Here is an 8,695-nt window from a genome sequence, read left to right as displayed (position 1 = left end):
TTGTATCACTATTTTCTACATCCACTCTCCGTTCAACATGCTATGGGACATAATCTAATGAGTCCCAATTTGAAACTATTGTGATATTATCATCACCAACATCAACTTGAATGTCATGGAATGGTTTATATAAAAACAACTTTGAAAACCAAAAATAAAAAAATGTTTCTATTACATGTGGCAGAATTGAAATAAATCTTAGATAGATTCTGACAATTGAAACTTTCCACTTATTATCTTTCTTTCTATTTTGATTATATATCCATGCTCTAGATGCATCAATCAAAGAGATGGATTCCATAGAAATAGGAATTTTTCTATATGAATCTATGAATGATTCAATTTTCTCTTCAATAAAATCTTCATTCTTTGTCTTAATAGGTTTAAATATTTTTTGTGAGACATTCAAATTAAAAAAATCTTCTACTGCATTCCACCAATGGAATTCCTAGAAATATGTGACATGTTTCCTAAGCTCCAACATCTCTTTCAATAATAGTTTCAATTGAAAGTTTTTTGTGGACTTTGGATGCAAAGTCATCAGGATTCTCTATATTTTGCAACTATGTCAACATTTAATGGTAGGTCTTAGAAATTTTCTCTTCTTTGGATGCATATTTTGTAATATACTTAATAACAATATGTGTTGACAAAACTAGCTGCAAATCTATATTTGTTCTCCATAATTACAAAATATAATGATTATGAGAGTTGACTCTATCATGGTTCCTTCAAGGTTCAAAGCTTTTTTCTCCACATTTTGTGTCCTCATACAATTTTGAACCATTTATATTTATTGCCCAAGGAGCATTATACCTACAATTTAAGTGCAAATAATTACAACACAATCAATATTTCATTGCAATAGTTTTGTTATGAAAAAAGAAATATATAGTACTTGTGTCTCATTTCTCCCTTTTTATTTTTAAGACATGCTCCCTCTTTACAAATTGTATGTCATTGTACAGTATTCAACATTTCTTCATAATATTGGTCCATATTTATTTCTAGTATTTGTCTTGTGTTTCTGAGACATAGATGTTGTGTGAAATTATGAAATGGTTAGATGAAAAAAAAAAGACTTTTAAATGGATGAATAAAAAGATGGCAGCAAAAATATAAAGATTATGAAAATTAATTAAAGAAATGTCTACATAATAAAACTAAGTATAGAAATACATGCATATTTTTTTCATTGCCACATGTCCATGGATTCCATGCATGTACAATTTGATGGAAAAAAAATTCAACTTCTCTTGTTCTTCATTATGCCAATCTAACTTATGCATATTTGGAGCACCATGAAGCCACAAAAAACCATGTACAGGTGGAGATCCCCTATGCTATCATTCATATCTTGATCAAAAATCCTTAATATTGAATCCTTTATCCAAAATTTCTTTACAAAACATTGTATATCTAAGGTGCATGTAGTGCACATCAATATGAGGATAGTCAATAAGATTTTTTCTCCTCCACTTTTAAGCTTCCCTTGGGTCCAACACTTGAGTTCTAAGCATCAGTGCATGTAGATCAAGCCAATACAAATCAGCTGCACTAAGTGTAAAGAAAATTGTGGGGCTTCCTAGCTATTTCAGCAAAGCATATAATTATTCCTAATTTTTTTCCAATATGACTTTGTACCTCTTAAGGTTGTTCCAAAATGGATTAATTTATTAGCAAGGTGTGTACCAATTTTTTTTTCCATATGTTCTCCTAACTCATCAATGGTTATGGGTAACTCTTCAATATTTTCTTTTACAAAAATTGAACTAAAATTTTATGCATGGTGCCTCATTATCATGTTATCCATGTAATATCTAAATCAGGGCTATCTACTAAAGTGATGATCTCTATACTAAATTAGATGCTTCACATATTCATGAAGGTATACTCTTTGTAGATGCAGCTCCAACCAATCACATTCTCCATTTGGAAACAATGTTGGAAAGGCCATGTCTATTAAACTTGGTGTAACATATTCATTCACTAAAGGTGTACCTATTGATGGCCAATCAATCAAACTCAAAGGATCTATATTGGGGTTATTAACCCATGCATGAATGAGTTCCATTTTCTTTTGGAGATTCAGTAGTCCTTTTTCCATTGATGTTTGTATTGTTAATCTCATCCATTATAAGTTTTAGACACGATTGTTCTGATTCAGTGTTTATGTCTACATGAACAACCTTTATTTGATGGAATATATTACAATCAATTTTTATTTCAATTTCATCCAATGCATGAGTATCCACATTAACATCTATATAAAAATTTTCATTTTAAGTTTTATACTTTAGAGCATGGTACACTAGATTACTATTAATTGTAAAGTCATAGTTTGTACCATACTAATCTTTTTTTGAACTATTATTATAGGAAAGTATTTTATTGGGTGTGGTAGACTTTGATAAACATGCTCAATATTTTGAGGGAAACTTATTGTGTGTCCCTTGTATTTACATTGGCCCCTTATTGCATGTGTCACTTGCAAAATTGGACTTACACGTGAAATTAACATTTTTTCTACCTTAGTCAAATTTGCAAGTTTAGATGGTTGGGAATCTAGGTCCATATTTTTATTTACTGAGAATCTATTATTTCCTTTTTCTTGCTGACACATACAACACATTGGGTCTTCTTATGTATGGTTAATTTTAATGTCAACATAACACTCGTGACACATGTAGCACATTGTAGGCATAAAATTCTTATCTTATTGACATCGAAAGAGTATTTGAAAGTTTTGATAATTCTTTTCAAATATTTCATTGTAGTTCCTCTGAATCTCTATACCACAACCAACATCTTCATTTTGTTTACTCAAGTTTCCATCCATAGAATTAAATGGTGCTACACTTGTCAATGTAGGATGGTTATTTTCAACCACTGATGTAGCTGTCAAACTATTTTTATGAACTTGTATTTCTTCTAATATTCTTTGTGCATTTCTTCTAGCATCACATTGGCTATCTTGTTGGTTGTGATTGAGATCTTTATTTTCCTTTTCAACTTCATTCATTTTATCTTGTTGTCATTTTCTATAATCTTTGTGATATTGCCTCCTACACTTCCTTCTCTCCACATTTCTTTTTGACATGTTTCCACCTTGTGTTCCTTCCAACATTCTTTGCTCCATTTCTCCAACATTATGTTCATTTTGTTGTAGACCATAGTTTGCAATTATTTTAGTTTTTTCTTTCATCTATTTCTTCATGTTTGCATGATATATAGTTCATTTCATTTTTAGATATTTGAAGAATGTCATTCTCTATAGAATTGAAGTTAAAAGATGTAATTGAAAGTTGTTCATTTTCAACTTGTGATGGTTTATATTGTTTTGAGAGTTGGATTGCCTAAATTATTTGCACTCGTTAGAAATTTCTTTTGATTATTTATTTGCCTATCCATCATTTCCTTTCTTTTTCTAGCATATCTCTCTCTTTGTTTTTCATTATAGAGTAGACATTTTTTCTCACTTTCTATATCATCTGTCTTTTTTCTTTGTATGTGCCTATATTCTCTTTGATATTCTATTATATATTATCTTCTCTTGTATTCAGACTAACAATCACATGTCTTGTTGGCATAGCTAAAATTTGAGAAGTAAAGTATTATCTAGAGCATGTTTCTTTACTTTGATTGTTCAAGCATTTCAAAGAAAATGAAAGATTAAAAAAATTATGCAAGAAAATATGATTTTTATTTATTTTCTAGAAGATTGGACTGTCTTAGTACATGTAACTTTTAAAAATATCATTAAAAATAATTATCTATTTATTCATTTACATATAAATGCACTTTTTTTCCATAGTTACTTTTATCTTTGATTGAGAGAAAATATATTCCTAATAGTTTAGTTTCATGGTTTTGTCCATACTATTGCATGGAAAAAAAGATAAAAAGGAATCAATGGAATGGAATATTGACAAACATGAGCTCTCTCATGGTTCAAGATAGGATTAAATACAAGAGTCTCCTTCATCAAACACAACATGTGAATTTCACTATAGGAAGGAATGATCTACAAATAACGGGTGCTCCATTTACTCATAGAAAGGAAATAATTTTCAAATTGAAGGTGTTGTAAAGAAACCTCACAAACACAATACAAAATGACTTCCAAAATTCCTACCACCAAGTGAAAAAAATAATAAAAAATCATTAAGTGTACAGAGTGAAATTAGCCAATATCCTTTTTTTTTTCCAATCTTACTACTCTCCAATCACCTCTAATTTCTCTTTTCATCAAAAGTATAACATAGAACATAAAAATAGTTTCAAATTAAAGCCACACATAAAAATAGAAATAAATTTTAGAAACAAGCAATGCAAACATGAAATGGGATTTTTCAAACACAGAGGAAGAAAAATATTTTAGCTACTATAGAATAAAAGTGTAAATAAACCTAACAAATATACTACAAACTTTTTCTAATTGCTCAAATGTAGAGGAAGAAAAAAATGAACGTAGTCAAAAATTGTTGATGTTAAACTCTTCCTTGGATCATCTTCCAAGAATATTTCTTCCTTCCACCCACCAGTGCCTCTGGTGCTCTTCCATCATTTTGGAAAATCATATTTATTTCTAGCTATTTTTTTCCTAATCTTGTAACTAACACAATTTTGAGTATAACAGTATCTTTTAACACCTATATTCTAGCACTAATATTTATGAAGAAATTGTGCATTCCTTATTGTTCTAGGCAAAATGCAATCAATTCAAATTCATTATCTCCACTAAAAACATAAAAATTTGAATTAGATTAACTACTCATAAAAAAATGAATTGAATTTCCATAAACACTTTACTCACAACAATTTTTATTATAATTTTCAATATATAATTATACATATGTTGCATGGATTCGAGATGTCTCCTATGAGATTGATGTAGCTACTTGACTAATTATTTGAAAAAATTACACTAATTTTTCTTTTACAATTTTGAGAATCATTTTATTTTTTCTACTTAAATGTGTACTCAATATTGCAGCACTATATCTCATTTTAGAGACATGTAAATTTGAATTTTCATAATGACAATTAGGGCTCGTTTGGTTATAGGCATCGGAATGGAGAATAGGAATGCAATATTTGGAACGAGAATGACTATTCCAATAACAACTATTTTTCGAATGGATGTAAGCTCATTTTAGAGGCAAAATGGGAATATGTATTCATATTCCCTATTCCAATTGACAAACCAAATGGAAATTAGAAAATGTATTCAAGATTTTCTATTCCTATTCCTACAACAAAATGGGCCCTTAATGTTATTTCGTGGAATTAACGCAAAGCAATTACTTAGTCACATACATTTATTAAGAAAACTATAGCTTATCATTGATCCCTCTCAAGATTTGGATAAGAAAGGTTTTGTCCAATTGTTTCTCTTAAACTTAAATTGATATCTATATAACTTGGATTACATTTGTGTTGTTCTATGTTATGTTAGATGATAAAGTTTTGAAGTGGATCCTCGCCTCTATGGTACTATTCTCCTCAAGCCATGTCATAAACAATATGCCTTCAAAAATTATGTTTAAGCAATATAGTTTAAGTTTCTACTTTACATGTCACCATATATGTAAAATTAATTTTTATCTAAATAAATGTTGCTATTTCTTTCTTTAAAATCATAGTGTGGTAGAAGTCATTTGAACAAAATATCTTAAAATGAAAGGGGAATAGATACACTGTTCTAATATTAGCTAAACAATTTGACGAAACTATCCAATCACTCTTTAGAACAGAAAAATACAGTTTACTTGGACCCATACCCATTCCTTGAATATTACAATAACATAAATATAATAAAACAAGTGCCACTTAATGGCATGTACTTGCCTTTAAGTTAATTGAATGAGTGTGTATTACATGTGGTTAGAAAAGATAAAACATAAAATTATTGAATTAGCCAAGTTCTAAATAAGAAATTGAAATATTTAAGAAAAGAAAGTAATTAAATCATAGACAAATATTATGTGATAGTTTATTGTTAACTAAAAAAAAAAATTGAATATTAAAAAATAGATAGCTCTAAACTAATGATTAAAAGATACACTTTTCTAAATTTTTTGTTTAATTAAAAATATTTTTTAAAAATAAATAATATTAATATATTTAATGTTCAGATTTTTAATTAAATCACATCAATCAATGTCTAAACTAGATACTTTCATATTTTAAAATAGTAATTATAAAATAGATGTAATTACTGGAAGAATAATGTATTAGCCTGGAAACAAATAACTATGTTGAAAGTAATTCTTAGAAAGTTTAATATTGTCGATGAATTTTGTTTTATATAATATGTAATTTTAAATATTTATTTTCCAAAATGTTACAAACAAATTGAATCAATTATAATTGAAATAAATCATTTTTTAATATATTTAATTGATATTGATAATAACTAAGTAAATCATTGAAATAATGTAAAAGTACTTGTTTTTTATTTGTGCAAAATTAATTTACTAATAGTACCTCCCAGCCACCCGCAATATCAGTTCAAATAATAAAAAGATGTCCAGACCCTAACTCAAGTAGCTGAAATAAAAGAGAAAGACTAATATTGATAATTATTAAAGCAAAGATTAATAATTGTGTAAGAAAATAGACCTGCCCAAAATAAAATTGAGAATTTCAAGCTGTGTTCTTCTTGTTTTTCTTCATGACGCTCCATCTAATTTTTATTGTTCAAATGTCCTTTGAAGTTCATTATTGGTGCGACTGTGGACCAATGCAAACAAAATAAACCTTATAAGCATAGCAGCACCATATTAATTATGCAAATGTAGAGACTATTATTAGTGTGGTAATGTAAGTCAATCAACTCTTAACATCATTGCACCGCGATCTCAATAATGAAAGAAGACTTTCTCATGCATATGTTTCAGATTTTTCAATTAACGTGCAATGTATCTATCATGCTCTTCCTCTGCTCATCAAGTTTTCTTGAACGATTACAATTCATAATTACAGTTCATAAATATGTCATCTTAGTAGTGATGATATAAACTCAGTTACCTTTCTAACATATATCTTCTTTTCATATTAAATAAGAATCACACGAGTGATCCTCCAAAGCTAAGTATTCTGCACTAAAACATTCATAGAATGACAGTCGTACTGACTGAAAATTTCCGAATGTAAATAATCATTGCTTTAACTTACTGCACACTATTATATTCTTCACTATGTTAATGGTGGATTCACTATGTATATTAACATTCATATGACTTGTATTTGAAAGGCAATCCAGTCCCATGGGGTGATGTTGTGCACAAGCCATGTCGAAGAATGGAATGAAATGGACTTAAAACAATTCTTAGTAAGCAACAAAGTTTACCATGTAGTTCTACCTTACAAGAAGTCAAACAAGCAATCATTATTTGAAGAGGATGATGAATATAATTATGAAATGAGATGTATCTTTAAAATTCTTGCTACAATAATTTCAAAGATAGAATTAGAATTATAAGCTTTTGGAGTTTTTTTATGCGCAAGCGATGCATCATTTTCTTGAAGTTGCCCTAAATAAATATTGTTGCTGAAATGTTCATTGATGTCATGGGCAGGTCATTATTAGTGTGATGACATAAAGATAATAAACATTTTTATATTGCAGAAGAGTCTTAATGGTGAAGAAAGAGGGGTCATTACTAGCGTCTTGGTATTAACCAGTCAGCACTTGTTCGTGCATATGTTTGTACGATATATTGACTTCTCCTCCCGAGCTATTTGAGAGCTTTCCAATCAACGCGCAATGTATTATTCCTCTCCTCGCCGTTAAAGAAATTAAATATATGTCCTTGTAGTAGTACTTACATAAACTAAACTAAGTCATCTTCCAAACTTTAATTTGACGGAATACATTACTCTTTCACTTATTCTAGATTTGCAAATTAAATCAGTGCCCCACAAATAATCCTGGAAAGGTAATGGATTTTGTTTGAGTAAATACAAGAGATGTCATATTTTGCACATAAAATAAGAGTGAAGCCTGCCTTATAGTGGGCAGTTCTATAAATGGTAAAGTTTTCTGCTTATTTTTAAGCAACCTCTTTAATATTATGTTTAAATAAAATTTTGAGCTTTTTACAAATAGTTGTTTATTTCCAGCCCCCTCACCCCTTATTTTTTGGGCGTCTTGCCATTCTCTTGAAATGTTTTTTCTATCATATCATGAATCTGATTGTCTACACTTCCTGAAGTAGTGGTAATTGATTATTTCTATATTTACCAATTCAAATCTGAAGTAGTCATGAACACGATAACAATGTTATGGATGAAGATTTCTTGTAGAGGAGCTATGCAAAAAATTTTTTATACAATGACTATGATTAAATACAACTTTCATACAATTTAGTAAAAAATATAAAATATCATGTTGACATAGAGGAAGTAACACTTGAAAGCTAGTTTTAAAAAGCTAATGTAGAATATCATCTGATTATATGTATTTAAGCCAAATAAATTGAGTTTTCAAATGATTTATACAAATAAATATTAACAAAATAATTGTATTTAAATTATGTCAAGTTAAATTATTTATATATGCCTACATTACAAATATTTTTTGAAGTAACTGATAGCAACCAACAAGACAAGGAGCTGAACCAAAACTACAAAAAGCTAAATAATCAGCTAGAAGTAAGCTCCATGTCAACTAACATATACCAACTTTAAA

Source organism: Cupressus sempervirens, chromosome 3 (assembly GCF_028749045.1).
Source record: "Cupressus sempervirens isolate cs-2001-9-10 chromosome 3, ASM2874904v1, whole genome shotgun sequence".
Classification (NCBI taxonomy): domain Eukaryota; kingdom Viridiplantae; phylum Streptophyta; class Pinopsida; order Cupressales; family Cupressaceae; genus Cupressus; species Cupressus sempervirens.
This window is presented reverse-complemented; position numbering follows the sequence as displayed.